Source organism: Hyperolius riggenbachi, chromosome 8 (assembly GCF_040937935.1).
Source record: "Hyperolius riggenbachi isolate aHypRig1 chromosome 8, aHypRig1.pri, whole genome shotgun sequence".
NCBI lineage: Eukaryota > Metazoa > Chordata > Amphibia > Anura > Hyperoliidae > Hyperolius > Hyperolius riggenbachi.
In genome coordinates, this window is record NC_090653.1 from 233,703,245 (window position 1) to 233,725,228 (window position 21,984).

General features: G+C 44.8%; 1 protein-coding gene and 1 long non-coding RNA gene across 16 annotated transcripts in view; one reads left to right on the forward strand and one right to left on the reverse strand.

Moving 5' to 3' along the window:
* ATP2B3 (ATPase plasma membrane Ca2+ transporting 3) overlaps positions 1-21,984 on the forward strand; it is a 495,057-nt gene that overhangs the window by 143,150 nt on the left and 329,923 nt on the right. The gene's annotated exons all lie outside the window — the stretch shown is intronic.
* LOC137527651 (uncharacterized) lies at positions 642-21,518 on the reverse strand. 2 transcript variants are annotated; one of them, XR_011023192.1, is made up of 3 exons: positions 21,307-21,518; positions 7,104-7,181; positions 642-800 (listed from the first exon to the last, which is right to left on the reverse strand). It is a non-coding gene; the product is annotated as an uncharacterized lncRNA (long non-coding RNA). The 2 variants fall into 2 exon arrangements; XR_011023193.1 differs by lacking the exon at positions 21,307-21,518 and adding an exon at positions 20,417-20,505.

Sequence of the window (21,984 nt, forward strand, 5' to 3'; positions counted from 1 at the left end):
TATTGCGTAGTGAACTACGAATGCGTTACTCGCGTCTAATTTTCCGCATGCGATTGTATGCATACAAATTTACGCATTGGAAAGGGGAATGTACGCATAGAAGGGTTCCCAGTATATGCATTTCTAAAGAAATTAATGCGTACGATTTTCTGCATACGGGCATAAGTACCCGCATACACTACGCTTCGCAGTACGCGTAATTGCGTATTTTAACGCGTATTCTACGAAATGCATACGAAGCGAATATTTGTTTTCGAAGCCGTAGTTTGGCGAAGCGTAATTGCGTAAAACTACTCGTATTTCCAGCGTAGCGAAGTTGGCTGACTACGACCATCCCTGCTCTTTACCATAGGTAAGTGATCTGCAAACTTGGCTCTCCAGCTGTTAAGGAACTACAAGTCCCAGACTTGCCAAGTTTGCAGATCACTGCCATAGGTCATTGAGCCACATTTGATTTTGACTGCACAGGAACTTACATTCTGATGCTGTGAAAATAGTCATAGATGACGACAAACAAGGGTGAAGGCGCCCAGTATATGTAAAAAAAAAAAAAAAAAAAAAAAAATGTAAAAAGGAGAGGCAGTGTTAGCCTGAAGAATCAGCCAGGTTTAACTGGAAACTTTTTTATTCAAGCTCAACAGAAGGCAACGCGTTTTGTGGGTTCTTGCTTTCCTCTGGTCACATAGATCAGAAAGTTCCTTCCTATTTGGCTGTGATGAGCACGGGGTGCCTAGGAATGCAATCAACCAGTTTCTGTTTCACAGGCCTTGAAAACTGAGCGGGGGCGGTGTTTAGCAAACCTGAGGCAATAAAAAACGTATGATGTAATAAATTGTGTGTGTAGTACAGATATTGAATAGAACATTAGTAGCAAAGAAAAGTGGCGTAGCAATATCAGGGCCCTTGGGCCAGAGGGGCCCGAGGGGCCCTTGCTCAAGCACAGCATTAGCTCTCTGTTGGTCATGTGCTGGTAATAATCACTTCTACAGACGCTAAGGGATACTGTAGGGGGGTCGGGGGAAAATGAGTTGAAGTTACCCGAGGCTTCTAATGGTCCCCCGCAGGCATCCTGTGCCCGTGCAGCCACCCACTGTTGCTCCGGCCCCGCCTCCAGTTCACTTCTGGAATTTCAGACTTTAAAATCTGAAAACCACTGCGCCTGCTTTGCCGTGTCCTCGCTCCCGCTGATGTCACCAGGAGTGTACTGCGCAGACACAGACCATACTGGGCCTGCGCAGTACGCTCCTGATGACATCAGCGGGAGTGAGGACACGGCAACGCAGGCACAGTGGTTTTCAGACTTTAAAGTCTGAAATTCCAGAAGTAAACCAGAGGCAGGGCCAGAGCATTGGGGAGTGGCTGCGCGGGCACAGGATGCCTGCGGGGGACCATTAGAAGCCCCGGGTAACTTCAACTCATTTTCCCCCGGCCCCCTACAGTATCCCTTTAAGTAGTAGTATTCATTAACACACTGATCCCCATCCCCTTCTTGCACCTCTGACACTGTGGCTGTCCTTGGCAGGTTTTGGTGTGCGGTATTAATTGTTATGAATAGAGTGCTTGGGAGCCCAATGTAAAACTTGCATTGGGGCCCATAGCTCCTTAGCTACGCCACTGGTAGTGGTAGTACAGATAATTACTAGAACACTAGTAGCAAACAGTGGTTTTGCTGTGTCCCTCCATACAGTGGGGATGTAAATATTTACCTTCCCGGCTCCAGTGCAGGCGCAGTATCTGCTCTCCGCTCGGAGATAGGCGGAAATAGCCAATTGCTGTTGGTCCGCTCTATTGTGCAGACGCAAGTCTCCTGCGCCTGCGCAGTAGAGCGGACCCGACAGAGATCGGCTATATCCGTCTATTTCAGTGCTGAGAGCCGCAACACCACCACCTGCTGGAGCCAGGGAAGGTAAATAAATCAAGCCTCGTCAGGCTTGTCGAGCGAGGATTGCGGGACGCTTCGAGGGAGCCAGCGCTGGACTGCCTGCAGCTACAGGGATGGGGAAGCCTCATTGGGACCCTGAGGCTTCCCCCTCCTGGGGACTTTTTTTTAGTACAGAGTCTCGTTAACGGGGTTTACAATTGGCTTACCATGTGTCCTCTTTTGCCCGGACAGGTCCACTTTTTCAGACCTGTCCGGGCTGTCCTCCCGGATATTTGATCTGTCCGGAGAGCCGAACACACTTGCAGAGATCCATTGAGGCTGAGATGAGCCGAACACTGCGAGTCAGTGGCAGAAGAACAGCTTGCAGAGATCCATTGAGGCTGAGATGAGCCGAACTCTGTGAGCCAGTGACAGAAGAACTGCTTGCAGAGATCCACTGAGGCTGAGATGAGCCGAATACAGCGAGCCCAAGGCAGAAGAACCATTTGCAGAGATTCTCTGCAAACGGTTCTTCTGCTGCTTGGGCTCGCAGTGTTTGGCTCATCTCAGCCTCAGTGGATCTCTGCAAGCAGTTCTTCTGTCACTGGCTCACAGTGTTCGGCTCATCTCAGCCTCAATGGATCTTCTCTCTCTGCAAGCTGTTCTTCTGCAGCTTGGGCTCCCAGTGTTAGGCTCATCTCATTCAGCTCCTGACTCCTGACTCCTGACTCAAACGGCTCTTCCTCGGGCTAGGCAGTGAGTTAATCCCTTCCTGCTGCTCTGCTCCACCTCCAGCCGCCCCCATCCACTGAGACAGAGCAAATTGCAGAGCAGAGGGGTGGAGACAGCCAGAGACAGCCTGAGTTTAGTGGGACTTACGCTGGGCTGATCACTGGTGCTGTTTGTGTGTGACCTGTGGGAGCAGCTCAGCAGCACAGCCTGAGCCCTGAGTTCAGTCTGTCAGTGTCAGTGAATTGATTCAAGTCATGCTGGTGCTGTGTGGCCAGCCTGTGGGAGCATAAGGGCCTGAGTTAGCAGTGAAGTCACTCTGCTGTGTGGGCGGCCTGTGGGAGCATAAGGGCCTGAGTTGTTAGCAGTGAAGTCACTGCTGTGTGGCCAGCCTGAGGGAGCATAAGGGCCTGTACACACTGAAAAACGCAAGCGCATGCTTTTTTAAAGTGCCTGTAGTTTTAAAAACGCATGCGCTTTTGCCTGCGTTTTTTGTGCGTTTGCGTTTTTCTTGTAATTGCTGATTGGCTAAAGAATCCTTTGTTTTTTTTCTAGTTTACATTTCAACAGGAATCAGGAGATTGCAGAGTCTTCTGGGATACTGACTTCTGAAAAACGCAGGCAAAAACGCAAGCGCATGCGTTTTTAATGCGTTTTTCATGCACTGCGCTTAAAAAAGCGCAGCAGGCACTGCGTTTGCGTTTTTTTAAAAACGCATTGCACCAGTGTGTACAAGTCATCACGATTTTCATTCTTTTTCAAAAGACCTTGCGTTTTTAAAAACGCATGCGTTTTTAAAAACGCAACGCAAGCGCAGCAGTGTGTACAGGCCCTAAGGGTCTGAGATTCTAAGCTATACTGGGGCCATATTCCTATCTAACCTATACTGCGGACATATACCTTGTCCGCACATTTGTGGGGAAATCTGCTGCCAATCTCATTGCATTTTGTGGGAAATTCTTCTGCGAATCTGATTGCATTTTGTGGTTGGCCGGCCCTCCACCATGTGGTCTGGAAAAAAAAAACGTCCCTCCATGCCCACGAAGTTGAACAGCACACTGCTGTGTTTTTAAAAACGCAACGCAAGCGCAGCAGTGTGTACAGGCCCTAAGGGTCTGAGATTCTAAGCTATACTGGGGCCATATTCCTATCTAACCTATACTGCGGACATATACCTTGTCCGCACATTTGTGGGGAAATCTGCTGCCAATCTCATTGCATTTTGTGGGAAATTCTTCTGCGAATCTGATTGCATTTTGTGGTTGGCCGGCCCTCCACCATGTGGTCTGGAAAAAAAAAACGTCCCTCCATGCCCACGAAGTTGAACAGCACACTGCTAAGGTCTTGTATATTTGGCCCCACCCATGACCACGCCCACATGCTGTTGTGATCGTCCTCTTTTTTGGAAATCAAAATATGGTCACCCTAGTTTACAAGGATTTGCAACCAGCCTTTGTGAGTATCATTATCACATTATAATTACCTCACTTTATAACTATAATGCACCATTGGGCTCCTGGTCTCTCTTAAAGGGATACTGTAGGGGGGTCGAAGGAAAATGAGCTGAACTTACCCGGGGCTTCTAATGGTCCCCCGCAGACATCCTGTGTTGGCGCAGCCACTCCCCAATGCTCCGGCCCCACCTCCGGTTCACTTCCGGAATTTCTGACTTTAAAGTCAGAAAACCACTGCACCTGCGTTGCCGTGTCCTCGCTTCCCCTGACGTCACCAGGAGTGTACTGCGCAGACACAGACCATACTGGGCCTGCGCTGTGCGCACTTGATGACATCAGCGGGATCGAGGACACGGCAACGCAGGCGCAGTGGTTTTCTGACTTTAAAGTCTGAAATTCCAGAAATGAACCGGAGGCGGGGTCGGAGCATCGGTGAGTGGCTGGACGGGCACAGGATGTCTGCGGGGGACCATTAGAAGCCCCGGGTAAGTTCAGCTCATTTTCCCCCGACCCCCCTACAGTATCCCTTTAATCCTTTAGATGATCCTTGGGCTCTGGTAATCACAGGAACCATTATCACGTTCACAGTCATAGATGGTGTTTAAATTCCATCAGCACCTGCCAGCAGAGCATCTTCTGCTTCTCTCTCACCCTTCCCTCTCCTAAGACAGAACATGCTACTCAGTAGAAAGACAACCAAGCACGTTTCTGTACGCAATATGGAGACTATGGCAAGAAGGTATTTGCCCCCATTTCACCCTGTTTGCTTAGAGATTGGGTTGGGTACTAAGCTAAAGTCACAGCAGACCAGCTTATCCTTACTGCTCTGCTCTGCATGTGTCCTCTCAGCTTATAATGTGTAATGTGATGCATCACATGACACAGTCATATGATGCAGTACTGTGCAGGAAGCTGGAAAATTCCTGGCATCTGCCCATGCTTTAGGAGGAGCTGCCAGAAACTCTGCCCTCTCTGTCTGTAAGACAGTGACGACCATGTTCCCCAAAGTCCTTTGAAGCTCTGTGGCCATCCCCCACCTGCTTTCTGCGGCTCTCTCCTAGCTTGGCAGCCACCAATTAGGCTGTGTACAGGCAAACAGAGGCGCCAAAAGGATAAAAATTGATAAAAAGTTTAAAAGTCAGGGAAGGCCGAAGTGGATTTCCCTCCTCCAAGTAGACACAACAAACTGTTGATAGAGTTCAACCAAATATTTATTCACATACTCCAGAAAGTGCCACACGTTTCTCAGGCATAACCTGCATCTTCAGGCTATGAATGGAGCATAAAACTCATGTAGGTCTAGTACCAAGCAAAGTGCTTTGTGTCTATTTGGAGGAGGGAAATCCACCTCGGCCTCCCCTGACTTTTAAACTTGTTATCAATTTTTATCCTTTTGGCGCCTCTGTTTGCCTGTACATGTTCTAAGCCCACCCTTGGTGGAGGGGTGGTGCCCCCCTTTTTTCCCGATCTACAGAGAGCGACTTCTTAATCCTGAGTGGGGATAGGTCTAATCTCCCCACCTGCCTTTAGATTGGTTGCATGGAAGGTAACACTGGTTTGTGAGTGTTAGTATCATATGCTTGCTTTGTCACACCCATATTACCAGTACATACTACACTATATTGGGCTCTCTGTTTCTCTTTCTGTATTCCACTTGCAAACCAATTAGGCTGTGGCTGCCTAGCTGGGGGTGGGCCATGCCGAGCAGATGGGGGTGGACCCAGAGCTTCATAAGACTTTAGAGGGAAAAAAAACACCACGGTAGCTTTGCCAAGGAGAGTTACAGAATTTCTGTCATGAATGAATTACAGGCCAGCAGGTGAGTAATTAACCCTATCACATACCGATCCTGGCAAAAAATGAAATACCGGTAATAGAGCGCATTACATTGTAAGCTCTATATTATATACTGGAAGTAATCTTCCAGTTGTGAAAAGAAAAAGACAACTGAGAGCCCAATATAGTGTAGTATATGAGTGCACCAGGAGATAAAAATTGTGACTCGCAATTGTGTAAAATGTTATGCCTCCTTATCTTGCGCCTTTTTTGCCTGATTAAGCGGGCAGCATCCCACGAAATGCATTGCATCCTGAGGTTTTTTTTAAAAAGTGACTAATATTTTTTTTTAAAAGTGACTAATAAAATGTCTTTTGTTGGTGTTGACTGTCTGAGTCATCAAATAAGGAGGTAAGTGTCCCACTACCTCTCTATATACACAAAAATTATTATATATATATATTTTTTTTTATATATCTATTAGTGCCTCTATTAGTTCCTTCATATCACTAATCTTCCAGTGGGCTCTGTAAATTCTGGATATAAATGAACGATTGAAGCCCTTCTTAGGCCTCGTTCACATCTGCTGCGCTGAAAAACGTGTTAAAGCGCATGGTAAAAAACGCATGCGCTTGTGCGCGCTTTAGTCCGCGTTTCTATGCGTTGCGCTGCGCTTCTTTAAAGCACGTTTTGCTTACTGTAGCAGCAGCAGTTGTCAATAAAACTTTGTTTTTGTATGTAAATGTATTTTTTTCTCCAATTAGGGGTAAAAAACGCATGCGCTTCTATGCGCTTGTACGCGCTTCTATGCGCTAAAAAAGCGGACCCATTCACTTGCATTGCTGTGCGCTTTACAGCTCAGCGCACAGAAATGCATGCAACACTACGTTTCTGTAACGCTGCTCAGCGCAGCGCATAGATGTGAACCAGCTACATTTAGTTACATGGAAAAATGAATACCTTGCTGATCGCACAGGGCAGTTCGCTGTGGAAAGCGCACAGAAACGGCCCTGATGTGAACGAGGCCTTAGGGAGGTGATCTTTCTCCTGTTACAGTGAGGTGTCCTTGTCCTCATTTGATGTGCCTGTTGCAATTGGAATTTGTCTATATCAACTACTTATTTTCTCTGTTAACTTTCTTCAGACTGCTGGTTCTTGTTGCTAGGGTACCATGTGCTACACCTGTAGCTTAACATGCATTACCTGGGTAACCTGGATTGCGCTGATTGTGCAACATGCACTAGGGCATGGGGAAGAGGCAGGAAGAAAAAAACAATTCTTACCTGATTCTTTTTTTTGGTGCCAGATGGGTCTCTTGATTCTGTTCCAATGTCATTTTTCAGTTCCTGCCATTTCATGCACTAAAAATTAATATGGAAATAATTTAACGGTGAAAACAGCTGTTCCAAATCAAATGTAGCTTATTTGTTTCTTGAATAAGAAAGAGAGTTACCCTATATACTTGAGTATAAGTCTAGAAATTTAGGTCTGACTCACTAAATAAAAGTATAGGGGTCGACTTATACACGAGTCACGGGCAACACTGAGCACACTGAGTAATGTGTGTACTAATAGTGACATTCCTATTTGCACATATTTACCCAGTGGTAAGTGACACTTTCTGGATAATGGAAATGCCAAGAAAGCACAGGTCTGAAAGTCCTGGCCACAACAATTACCAAGGAAAAGGGCAGGGAGATTACTGGGCTGCAGGAAGGGGAGTGGATAATTGCAGCACTTGGGGGCCTGGAGGAGTTATTGGATGCAGTTAAGGGACGGGAGGGGTTAATGGCTGCAATACTGTATGCAGTGCAGTCATTAAACCCTCCAGGGTGCCGATGCAGCTGTTATTTCTTCCTGGTATTAAGTGCTGGGTAGACTTATACTTGAGTCAAGAAAAATTTCCAGCTTAAGAGGGCTGAATATTGGAGTCGACTTATACACAAGGTTGACTTATATTTGGGTATATACAGTATTATAAAGTGACGCAGGGTATGCGTTACTTTGCAAATAGAGTAGCTGAATGCGTACATTCAAAATTGGCGTGGTTTTAGCCAAAGTCTGCTGTAGCCAAACTCATGACCACGCTAAATACCATTCCCTCATCCAGTTGTAGCAACTCAGGGGGAGACATAATTCGGGCTCCGGCTATTACCGGTGGCTGAATTACCTCGTCTTTTTGCTAATTTAAACTCCGGCTGCAGATAGGTCCAATCAGATTTTCAGAAAATAAACCTTGCTAACAGGGGTATAACTATAAATCATGGGGGCCCCCAGCACAACCTTGATCGCCCCCCTAATGTTCATACCCTTTTCCCTTGCTAACCCCTTGTGACCCTCACAGCCAGTGAACCAAGGGTCATAAAACAAGTGAGGGCATTGTAATCCTCACCCCATATAAAAAGTGTAGCAACAAAACACCTGATCTGAAGGATGGTCTCCTTTATCAGAGGGAGTGAAGTAGTAGTTGGAGCCCCCTTACAGCTCTGGGCCCTCCTGCGGTCGCAGCGGCTGCTCCCCTATAGTTACACCCCTGTTAATGTCCCAAATCGACTGTTAATGATTCTAATGGTGATCGTTCGATGACAATTAAGTTGATCGGTAAAACAATATTTATAATCGGTTGTGATGGCTAGGCAGTTCAGAAATAATCGCGGTATTACAACATTTTATTTCCGAACACATTTATTTGATTATGTGGGCAATTCTTTTCTGAAAATGATAACGTTGGTGGGTACTTTTAAGCAGAGGAAAGGAAGGGATAGATCACATTTAAGGGGTACCTGTAACATTTTTGTTTTAAAGGTAGATATTTACCTCATTAGGTGGTAGCCTCTGGATGGTACAGATGCTTGCCCAGTCCTCTTACACCCCTCCTGTGCTGAGTTGGGACCCTCTGAACAATCTTTGACATTAAAATCTGTTTAGAAGCTCGGCCGCACTGTGCAGGCGCAAAGTACAGCCCTTGCTTGCGCAGTAGCACTGGGCCACTCACATACTTTTTTTTTTCTCTGTGCAAAATCTGCATAAAATTTGCATGCATTGCATCCTTTATCGAGATCATATCATAGGCGTGTTTGCAGTTCCAGCATCCAGCATGGAGAGCCCCAAGGTCCATACTGGGGATGGGGGAGCTTTTAGTGAGCCCACCTGGGAAAATCCTCTTTGGAAGATCACTTGAGTAAGTCATTTTGATTCTTGCAAAACCACAGTATTGCAAAATGTTCCGAGTTGATGCAAATGTATGCAAATTTGTATGCAAATGTTTGCAGCTTGAAAATGGACCAATCAATTTATACCTGGGTTTAAATTGAATGGTCCATTTTCAAACTGCATACATGTGCATAAAATTAAGCATCATTTCAGAACAATTTGCATCGATAGTGAAAGCAGAAATTAGCCGTTTCACTAATAAAATGATTATTGAAACTTATTGATGCCTTAATCTTCCACTTGAAACTTATTGATGCCTTAATCTTCCACTTGAAGAGCTACCAAAAGGTAATCATGGGAAAAAAATCATCCTTTCTATCACAAGAGATTGCAAATGCAGTTAACAAACCAGCCCAACTGTTCCGCACAGTGGAAAAACTCTGCAACCCAGCATGTCAAAAACTTAATATCGAGTCTTCAAAGGACCTCTGTGACCAATTTGCCCATTTCTTCACAGACAAAGTCTCCGCTATAAGGTCCGCCATCCAACTTACAGCATCTGAGACTAATATAGTGCTGAAGACCATTAGCAGAGACAACGTAACACCTTGGTCAAACTTCAAAGAAATTGATGAAGAAGTCACATCAAGCATCCTCCTTCACGTCCGCCTAACTACCTGTGACCTGGATCCTGGCACAACACAGTTCATGTTGAACTGCCCAGACCTGTTCGTACCGGTATTCCTCAAAATTGTTAACTGTTCCTTACAATCAGGGATATTTCCTGCTTTACTGAAGGAAGCAATCATCAGGCCTCTCCTCAAAAAACCCTCCCTGGACCCAGATGCAATGACCAGCTACAGACCTGTCTCTAACCTCCCCTTTCTGGGCAAGCTAATTGAAAAAGCTGTATACCTCCAGCTAGAAGCCAGAATCCTACAAAATAACAGTTATGACCCATTCCAGTCTGGCTTCAGGAAACACCACAGCACTGAAACTGCCCTCATCCAAATATGCAACCACCTGCTCATGGCAAGAGACAGAGGAGAGTGCTCGATCCTCATACTGCTAGACCTTTCTGCAGCCTTTGACACAGTTGACCATGACATCTTGATAAACAGGCTACAGGAATACTGCGGCATTGATGGCATAGTACTTCAGTGGTTCCAATCCTTCTTGAGTGGCAGAACCCACAAAGTGTCTATGGGGCCCTTCCTGTCCACCCCTGTAACACTTAAGTATGGGGTGCCCCAGGGCTCAATCCTCTCTCTCCTGCTTTTCACGATTTACATGCTACTGTTGGGAAAACTAATCCAAAAACATGGCCTGACATACCACTGCTATGCAGACGACACCCAACTATATCTTTCCTTCAAGCCTGGTGTGACAGACCCAACTCTAACTATAAACGCCTGCTTACGTGAACTACAGCAATGGATGAATGACAACTGGCTGAAACTAAATGCAGACAAAACTGAAGTCCTTCTGATTGGAGGGCAGAGCATGATAACAAAACAACTTAACTTGCAGTCTTCACCACTGGGAATAGGAGGCACGGATCTACGCAGCTCTGATCATGTGCGTAGCCTGGGAGTTCTAATTGATGGGGATTTAAACTTCAGAACTCAAATCTCTGCTGTGGTGAAATCATCCTATTTTCACCTGAAGAACATTGCAAAAGTCAAGCACCTCATACCCCCAGAAGATCTGCCAACCTTAGTCCACGCCTTCATCACATCCCGACTGGACTACTGCAATGCTCTCTACACTGGCCTTCCAAAAAAGGTCTTGTACCGCCTACAGCTGATACAGAATACAGCTTCCAGACTGCTAACCAACCAACCCCGTCACTGCCACATAACGCCAGTCCTGCATTCCCTTCACTGGCTACCTATAGAATGGAGGGTCCTATTCAAGATCGGCCTACTGACATTTAAATCCCTGAATAATCTAGGCCCTGAATACATGAAAGATATGTTACAGCTGCATAGCAATCCCCGCATTCTCAGATCCACAGGTTCTAATAATCTAGTCATACCCAGAGTCCACTTGGAAACTTTTGGTCCCAGAGCCTTCTGTCATGCTGCCCCTACGTTTTGGAACTCCTTACCTCAACAGATCAGGACAGCCCCATCCCTGGACGTGTTTTAATCCAGACTGAAAACCCACCTGTTTAGTCTGGCATTTGCAGAAATATAACTTTTGTTGTGTGAATACTTCATCCTACTAATTACTGAATCTGAGAGAGCCTAAGCGCTTTGAGTCCTATGGGAGAAAAGCGCTATAGAAATGTTATTGTATTGTATTGTATTAAAATTACTACCAGTGAGAGGGTATCTGGAAAGTGGGCTTAAAGAAAACCCAAGGTGAATATAGTATGATCAGATAAACAAATCTATCTATCTATGGGCCTGATTCACAAAGCGGTGATAACTCAGTTATCATGCCTAAAAGACTTTAGGCATGATAAGCTTTGCACCGCTGAGTTAGCACCAATTTGTGCTCTTTATCGCGCGCAAAGTCCCGCGCGCAATCGCGCAACTCCGCGCGCAGCGCCCATAGGGTTTAATGGGCGCATCGCGCGCGCTGCACCATACGCCGCGCGATTGCGCGCGGAAAATTCGCGTGAGTTTCTTCTTATCATGCCTAAACTGAGTTTAGGTGTGATAAAGGGCTTTTCACTGGCGTGCAAACACTTTGCACCGCTTTGTAAATCAGGCCCCATCTGTCTATCTATCTATCTATCTATCTATCTATCTATCTATGTATCCTTCTACTACCGAATACTGCATTTTTATTTTCTGTGTATCAGCTACGAAAAGGATGTTTAATATTGTCTTGTCTCATATGCTGACACAGTCTTTCAGTGTCCCATAAGCTAAAATATATAAACAATTGGCCTTTTTTATCTATCCCCTGCTCTCAGAAGCTGTTCTCAGCAAAGAAAGAGCTTTATGACTGTAATTCCTTATCAGTGAGGGTTACACTAAGCACCGACCACTATTGTGAAAACTGTACAATTTAAAATACCATAAACTAAGAAGTATATTTCTCCCAGAGTAAAATGATCCATAAAATAATTTTCTCCCATGGTGCTGTCACTTACAGTAGGTAGTAGGAATCTGACAGAACTGATAGTTTTTGGACTAGTCCCTCTCCTCAGAGGGGATTTTCAGAGTTTTTTTTTTATTTCAAAAGCACTTAGTGAATGACAGAATGATTTTTGTTTAGATCCCTTTCCCGGGAGTGCTTTTGTAACAAATAAACAAAATACTAAAAAAATCATGAGGAGATGGACTAGTCCAAAACCTGTCAGTTTTGTCAGATTTCTTCTACAGCAACATATACAGAAACATAGAAAAGCATTTTATGGCCCATTTTACACTGGTAGAAACGTACTTCTTATTTGTATGTGTTTACATGTATATTACATTTTACCATTTTTTTTTTTGTGCGATAGTGGTTCTTTAAAAGAAACTGTCACTTGCATACTTAAATGTTAACTCTTTCAGGCAAAAGAAGAAGAAAAGGAACACAGCCTGGTTATTTGTATACTTGGCACTGTACCTACACATTTCTATCTCATCATGTCACAAGTCACCTTGGGCATCCATGTATAAAGAAAAGAAAGCATGTCAACCTTTGCAATGCTTCCTTCCCATGCTGTTAAAGATGTGTTTAATAGCATGACTACATCTGTGGTTATTTGCAGGCATCCCCCCATGTCCTTCTGTAACCTCTCTCCAGCTGTATATATGCAGCAGCTCAGGGGAGTAGAGGAGAGGGGCTTGGAGAGACTGCGTACAAGCAATTGCTTCTCTAAATGGAAAGAGGTTAATTCAGCCGAGATGTACCCATTACATTTCATAGTACATTTAAAGGACGCTTGAATTTACAGGAATGTGAAGGCGGCTGCTGCTGCTAAACTCTTCTTTTTTTTTCTTTCCTTCTTCTTTTATAAAATGCCATTTGCTTTGCTGTCCTTCAGCAGTGTTTGCATGCCTCACACTCTGGGGACAAGCATGCTGCCTGTGAAGTCAGAGCAGAATGAGAACACCTGGTGGCTTATTTGAGAAGATGAATGCTATTATTTCTGCCAAAGTAGGCAATGAGAAGTCAAACTGGAATCAGGGTCATGCAGGGGGAAAGAGGAGATTTATACATAAATGTCTGATTCAAAATGTTATAATAAAATGAAAACTGTTTATAATAGGCCACCAGTTCCCTCGGGTGCTTGGACACCTCCAAAGCTATTCTACTCTATTTGTATGACTGGAAGTACACATTAAAGTGGAATAGAATGCCTGGTACACACATCCAATTTTGATTGGCCAATCACTGACCAATTTTTAGAACTCATAACCTCATGCTTGGGAGACAGAGGCAGTACCTCTCGTATTACGCAATGGGTTCTCACTGACCAATTTTACTACCTCCTTGTAGTATGAGACTTTGCCTACACAATCTGCTCATAGATTTCAAAATCTGTTGGCCCTCTTACTACATGGAGGGGGTAAAATTAGCCAGTCATTGGTTAATCAAATGTAAAGGTGTGTACCAGGCTTTAGTCAGTGTTTACCATCTTCTCAGACTCACCATTGTAAAGTCTAAAATTGCCCAATAACGGTAGAATATTTTCATCAGATGCGATCATTCAATTTGCTTTTCGGGATCGAAAGTAATCGGAAGGTAATTATCAATTGTTCCCATAAATGGGTCTATTGGGACACTTTTCATTTCAGATGTGGACGCGAATTCTAACATTCCGATCAACAATACTTTCTATTCCAATTGGCCATAGAATCAATTTACAGTGATTTTCCCCACATACTGTATGGGGTTTGTTCTACAGTTCAATCGTAAAAATCTGATCGAAAGATAGCATCAGAGGAAAATATTGTACCCTTAATGGACACTGGCTTGAAGAGTAACTTTAAAGGGAAGGTCCAAGCTGGAAAAAAAAAAAACAACATCCACTTACCTGGAGCTTCCTCCAACCCATGGCTGCCGTCCTGTGCCCTCGCCGCAGCTCAAGTTTCTCCCGGTGTCCTACTCTGCAGAAGCCGACCTCGCAAGGTCGGCTTCCTGTGCGCTCCACGGCGTGGGTCACGTGGTCCGGCTGACGTTATTAGGTCTGTACTGTGCAGGCTTAGAAATATTGCGCCTGTGCAGTACAGAACTGATGACGTCAGCCGGACCATGTGACTCGCACCGTGAAGAGCAGAAGAAGTTGACCCGGAAGCCGACCTTGTGAGGTCGGCTTCTGCAGAGCAGGACACTGGGAGCCACTTGAGCTGCGGCGAGGGCACAGGACAGCAGCCAGGGGCTGGAGGAAGCTCCAGGTATTATTATTATTATTATTTATTGTATTTATAAAGCGCCAACATATTACGCAGCGCTGGACAGGTAAGTGGATTTTGTTTTTTTTCCTCCAGCTTGGATGTTCCCTTTACCCAAGGATTTAACTTCATCCCAAACAGTAGCCAATACCCCCTTACCTTTCTCAAAAAGATCATCAGGGGGGTCTGTATGGCTGATATTGTGGTGAAACCCTTCCCACAGTGTGATGTCTTGACCATGGTCCTGATAATTTGCTGTCTGTGGACCTCGTTGCATTGTGGGAAAATGGCCTTTTCCAACTGCCAAGCAAGCAATATCTCCCTTGGTGCATAAAACTCTCAGTATCGAACATTCCGTACAGATCACCTGGCAGAATTCAAGATGTTGCCACCAGTGATACATTTAGGAATGTAAATCAGGGAAAGGGAAGATTTTTAAATGGGCAAACACTGACTAAATAATTTATAAATGAATGTTGTAAACAATAAGCAGTTTTATTTATTATTTCATTATCACTACAGTTCCTCTTTAAGAACACATACTGATTTAAAAAAAAAAGAAAGAAAGAAAAATACACAAAACAGTTAAAATGTCTACTTTCGCTTTCCCTGGAGTAATCCTTCTGCCTTCCAAATAAAATGAGTCAACTCTGTGGGCAAGCACTGAGCAGAGCACCCCAGTGCACACTGTTGGACTTGCTGCACTCAGCCATGGGTTCCATACAGAGGAAGCACAGGGGCACATTACCAAATACTGTAGGTGGTTTTTCAAAACCCTGAATTAATTTATGAAAGGCTATTACACCTCCTACACAAAGCTTATTTAAAATGTGTACCTGGTGTTCTACTTTGAAGCGAGTATTTCGCTTTCTCACATAATGAATTAAACCAGTTTTCTAAAAACAAGGTTTAAGCTACACTTCTATATTAAAACTCGGAGTCCATTCCCTAGATACAGCTATGTGCTTGCTTATTGGGTAAGATTGAATCTTCAGGGCTATGGTATGTTGCTTTTGTCTAGTAACCTTTATTAGATGTAAGGCAAATAAATATTTGTGTAAGGCCTGGGGCACACCAGAGGCGTTTTTCTGAGCGTTTTGAGTTTTTAAATCTGCTGCTAATGTTATCCTATGTGTCTGTGCACACTGGAGCAATGAGGTTTTGTAAAAAAAACCCATAGCATTACATTGGGAAGAGCTTTTAGAGGTTTCAAAAGCTCTTCCCAATGTAATGCTATGGTTTTTTTTTACAAAACCTCATTGCTCCAGTGTGCACAGACACATAGGATAACATTAGCAGCAGATTTAAAAACTCAAAACGCTCAGAAAAACTCCTCTGGTGTGCCCCAAGGACTTTGTCCAGCTCTGTCTCTGCAGCTAGGCAATGGTTGAACACTGGAAGTACGGCTGTGTTCAATACTGTGTTAGCGTACTTATAGTTGAAGCAAACCTAAACTGAAAACAAACTTATGAAATTAGTAATTGTAGTAGCAATAGTATATTGAACCTACCTGTAGTCTCCTATTACTGTTTTCAATTTAAAAGAATACCTTTTAATTCTGATGCTTGCACAGCAGCCATTTCAGTGTGACACTCAATATGTTTCATTACACTTCCAACATAAAAAAAAAATTAGTGAACATTTAAACTTTCCAGCATTTTTGTTATCAGCAGTGTTTGTTTACCCAGATAAAACGCATTTGTTTGTGTTTGCTGTTTAGGAGAGCTGTTGTTGCATGCAACTTGCTGTTGGTTACCAAACACACAGGAGATACTCACTTCCCAAACAGTTATCTGCTGCTTATATAAAGCCTGCAGGCTGCTTGTAAGCCAATCAAGAAGTGCACATACACATTACACCTAGTCTGCAGTGATTAATTCAAACAGAAGCTGAGCTACTCAGCTAGTCATTGGAGAGGGTTTCAGTTGCATATAGACAATGGCTATATGGCCAGCAGGGGGCACCAGCGTGCAGGATATACCCTCTCATCTGCCCCCCTCCTAACTAAACTGCATGGGAATCTACAATAAAATTAAAACCAATAATGGTGCACAAGCCAGCCTGGGGCCCCAGGAACTCTCACTGCCCGGGGCCCCAGAACCAGCATGCAACTTGCTGTTGGACTGTTTTATTTTAATACAGATAACACTGCCCGAAAATATAAATAAAAATTGGGCACAGACAGGCTTAAAGCAGACCTGAACTCTGAACTTCCTATCTGCTCTAAAAGATAAGCAACAGCATAATAACCTTTACAGAAAAACATTTTAGTTACAGCTGATACAAATCCTACAATAAATCTTAGTGTTTCTACTTCCTGCTTTCATGGAAGCAGACATATTTTTAACATCCTGGGGCTTCCTTCAGGCTCATCGGTCCATCGCCTTCCTCCCAGGCCACCTGGATCCTCTGCTAGGCGGCCCGATAATTCAGGCAGGTGGGGGGGGAGCTGCGTATGCACGGCTCGGCCATGCACTGCGGTCGCCGGGAGCATTCTGCACATGCTGAACGCTAGCGACGGTAGCGCAATGGGAGAGCACGCATTGCTGGACTGCACCTGCGTCAGTTGGCTGAATTACTGGGCCACTTAGCGGTGGATGCAGGCAGCCTGGAAAGATGGCAAGAGACTGATGAGCCTGAAGTGGGATGAAGGAATCCTCAGGTACACTTGAATGTGGGGAGCATCCTGGGCATGTGCTGTACGAGATTTTCTCATACTGTGCATGCGCATGACGCTCCCGGCGATCGTGAATGCGCGCAGTGGCCATCGACTGGCTGAGTCACCGAAATCGAAAGTGGGTGGCTGCAGGGGACCAGAGCATTGGTTTGTCCTGGCGCCGGCACAGGGCGGCTGCAGGGGGCCAATAGAAGCCCCAGGTAAGTAAACTGGCTTTTTTTGAATGACTTTAGGTTTCCTTTAATGCAAAATTATAATGACCCCAAATTACGAATTTTCTGATAATTACAAATAACAATTTTGTGTTGCAGACTGACTTGCTTTTCCCAAACTGTTACTAGAACATGCTAATGACAATAAGCAAAGACTTAGGGCCTGAGCCCACTAAAACAATTCTGTCCATATCTGTCTGCTTTTCAGCATCTGTAACATTGATATTTAGCTGAAAAGCGGACACAACTGCATCAGTCAGTGTGGCCCTAAGGGAAGAGGCATTAAGCTGTGAGCCCCTTTGAAGGAGTATTAGTAACATGAATTGTTCATTGCACTCTATAAAGCACAGTGGAAAATGTGTCAGGTTGATCAGCACTGTCAGAGTAAGATGCACATGCTTTATTGGTTTGGGGGGGGGGGGGTTAGGGTTGTTTGGAGGGGCCGTTAGGGGCCTTGACACAATCATGAATGTTATCCAGTAGTGCCATGGTAAGTGAATGTACAGCTGCTCTTTGGATGCATCATTACTGTGCAGTAAGGTGCTTTGGATGCCCTTTAAGCTGTGCCATAGTGTCACTCTAGGTAATAACTTTTTTTTACGGGGGAAAAAAGACTCATAAAATTTGTCCTCCCAAAGATGAAACAATCTTATGGAGAATCGCAGCAAACTAAACTGGAGGTTTCCTGAATGTAGGCCAAACGCCTTCTCACCCATGTCACATCTGAAACTGGCCATAACTATGATCCGCCTACCTTGGGCCACCACTCCCTCTGCCATGCCAAAGCCTAGCCTGGACACCAGTGCAGAAGCCAGACAAGCGGCCTCATGGGAGAGCAAGACAGAGCTGGAAGCTAATTCCATGGTCTTATACAACTATGGGGACTTACCAGGGCTCTGTAGAGCCTCTCTTAGTGACAGCAAGGTTATTGAGACGGTGGGATGCCCACTATGCAACCTTACTATCTCTTTAGGGCACAGGGACCACCCACTACTTAATAGGTGGTAAAGCTGCATACTGTGATGTGGATTCTAAGAACAGATTTACAGGACATAAGGGTTGACAACAAACCTAGTTTTAATAACGCTGCAACAGATCAATATGTACATGTGTGGGGAGAGTTGGAACAGGACAGTGTTCTGCAGAAAGAGCAACAGTCTGTGACTATTTGGCAAATAAGCAGAGGACATAGACTGCAATAAGGAAGTGTGGGATGCTGGAGCAGAATAGAGGTGGACTAGGCAAGGAAAGTAACCAGGAGCATAAGGTATATCAGCTGCCATGGCCGGGAAATCTACATACAAGTTGGAATCCAGGAGAGTTACGGGATGATAGAGGATAATGCAACCAGCCTGTGGCCACCAGGAGCTAAAGCATTACCTAAAGTAAACCTGAGATGGAGACTTATATATAAAATATACATACCTGGGGCTTCCTCCAGCGCCCTCTAGGGCTCGCTCCCATGCCTCCACCTCCTCGTTTGTTCGCAATTGGCCCCCGGAAAGTCCTCCGGCCCGGGGCTAACTGCGCATGCCTGGCCGTGCGCGCTCCCACTGTCTTGCTCCCGTCGAAAGGAGCGTTCTGTGCCTGCACAGTGACAGTACTACTTTTTTAACCAAATCAAATGATTTCGAAAATGATGTCAGGAGAAGTTACAGACATTATTGAGAAACAAAAAATAGATAGATGGGATTAAGAGGTACAGCCGACTAGCTTTCAGTTGCACAGTTTTACAACCACCCCTCCAAGGAAAAAAAAACAGCTGTGAGCGAGATCCAGCACTAGCAGGAAGGACTCAGCATTACAATACCTATGCATAAAAAAATTACTATTGACACCTTAGTTCGAGGGAACTCATCCAGGTAGTCCATACTTTATAGAACTTGGGTAAAGCACCTCTTTTCTTATAAATTGCTAATTGTGTAATTACAGTTGCATTAACACTGTACAGGCCAACAAACACGTGATGTTTGCATATTTATTCGTAAGCCTGTATTTCGGGAAGTCCTAATTGTTTTGACATTCCATTTAACAACTGGTAAGTTTCTGATTGTGTTTTTTTCACCATACACGCAGTTTGTAGTGCTCAGGTTTGTTCCGTTTGTACTTTAAAGCAAACCCAAGGCTAACCTTGGATGAAAAATAAAATACTTACCTAAGAAGAGGGGAACCAAAGAATTCTGACAAGACCATAAATGTGGCCACGCCTGCGCAGTAGCATGAAGCCGCTTGTGCACGAGGGTCTCCAGCTTACTTTGCAGGGACACCCGCATTTGCGTCAGAAGAGGAGCTTGGCCCCGATGTGTGTTCATTCTGACAAGTTCTTGTCAGAATTCTTTGGGAGGGGGGTGCTCGACAACAGAGGATCGGAGGATGGCATGTTAAGCCTCTATGCGATCCAGATCTTTCTTCTTGGGTACACTTTAAAGGATACCTGAGCGATCATAAATTGTAAAAAACGTTCTCCTCCATAGTGCACAGGCGATGCCCTGCAATTCGGGTCCTTGATCGAGCCCCCATGGCCAGAAGCTCTCTGTGTATGCTCACTATGTAGTTGTGCGCATGCTCAGAGTATTCCCTGCCACAGGCCAGCACCTGCATACTACTCACCAACGTGGCCGACACGGAAGTAGCTTCGCTTCGGGGGGCCTTTAGAAGATAAAGGAGGGGTCGGAGGAGAACGGGCAGAGCAGTGTTTACAGTTTATGACCACTCGGATATCCTTCAAGCAGATTGTCAGATATTTGCATGATTGGGTGAACTGTTAGCAAATTGAGTTGAAACATTTTTGATCCGCCCCACCACCTGGTCCATAGCTATGCAGGTTAAAAGCAGACAAATGTCCTCCTAGTTCATCCTCATACTACTCCACTTTGATTGATCCAGAGGAAGACAAATGGAAAGTTATTATATTAAAAAAATCCCTTCCTTTTTAAGACCAGTAAATCATCTTCGTATAATCTAAGCCATGTCTGAGTTCAGGAGAAATGGCAGCATTCACTACAGAAAGCAGCAATTCGCCACTTCCGATGATGGCCGAGCTACAGTGAAATGCAAGTTCATGCTAAATCAATGACATTTATATAGTCCCATCTGTGCCCCATTGTCGTTCCCCTCTGATACCCTGAATGCGCCGCTAGAACATTTCAATTGCTAAGCAGAAAAACACAATGGCAAGGCTTTGCGCACTTTGTACTTTTCTGAAGCTTATTTACCAGAAATAGACTGAAAGCAGTTGACTTATCTAAATGAGAGCTCTTCATGACTTCAGTGTTTTCCGAGAACATCTCTACATGTCTTGCACTCGCCGTCCTTTCTGTTTAAACGCAATACACTGCTACCAGGTGGATTAAAAAAAAAAAAAACACTTTATATTTTTTCCGTATACAAAAAAACAACAGCAGATCGTGAGTGCAGCAGAACCACTTCTTGTCACCATGGCAACTGAAATTCAAGCATTCCTTCCCCTCAGCCTACCTCCCCGTTCCCCCCACCTCTTCTGTTCATGGACATGATTCAGCCACAGAGTCATCATTCATGACTACCGCATGCTCAGAGCACTTTCATGCCTTGTACGCTTTGGAATGCCAAGGGCTGGTTGGTCATAGTGCATCAAGGTGAGGGAGCAGCAGGAGACGGAGGCCTGGTGCTTATTCTAGTTCAGAGATGCTTAGCCGTTTCCATGAACTCCTCAAGCATCACTGAACCATTTCATGACGACCTCAGTAGCTATTCTCTGAACAAAAAAAGTGATTGCTTTTCACACAAGTATTGAGTACAAAAACTGTAATGAAAGATATATACACCCAGATAAAAATGGTGCAGGACAAATGGCGCTGCCATAGGCGGCAATAGTACAAGCCATAATTAGCAGCAAGAAGGTTAAATTATGGCTCACTATAAATAGCGGACCTCGAGTGCCCGCTATTTATCGGGCACTATAATTTCATTTCCTTGCCACATATTGCGGCCTGTACTATTGCAGCCTATGGCGGCAGTGAGTAGGGGAAGTCAGGGGCGTTAATGTTTGTCAGCGGGGGAGGGGTTAGGTTTAGGTAGAGGTTCAGTGTGAGAGCAGAGTAGGCAGGGGGTTTGTATACATTACCTGATCCCTGATGATTGCATCTCCTCTCTTCTTTCTTGTTAGTTTGAATGAGTCCAGCAGCCAGCCAATCACCATGCGGCAATGAAAACTTTGCTTTCCTGTACCGTGTAACGTGTGTGTTTAGAGGTAACGCACTGCAAGCGTCCCAAGAAAGACAGACAGAATGCTTGCAAGACTAATCGCTGCCCCAGCAAGCATCCACACTGGCACGAACAAGACAAAGAGGAAGGAGCGTAACTAATAGCAACCGCAGCCTATAGTTACGTCCCCAGAAACAAGACTAGCAGGAATACTACCAGTCACCAACGTGGTAATGGCAGAATCCAAGCTATCAGGATAATGGACTTTACTGACCCCCGTGGGTTCAGCAAACGTCCAGCAGGCAGGAAAATACAGAACAAGGCAATATACAATTTTACAATAACAACTTTCATGGCATGGCCCCAACGACAACTATAGTAGCTGTACGCTATGTCGGGCCGAGTCTGAAATGGGAGGCAGACTTTTATGTCGACATCAGCCAATGGATGCAGGCATGCAAATTCCCACACAGCTGAATGGTAATTACTCAATCCTGAGCTAGCTTGGTTACAAGCTGCTGGCTGACTGAAAAAGGACTCTCATAACAAATACATGCAATATTATGCAACAACATGCATGCAGGAAATCCAGGGCTAT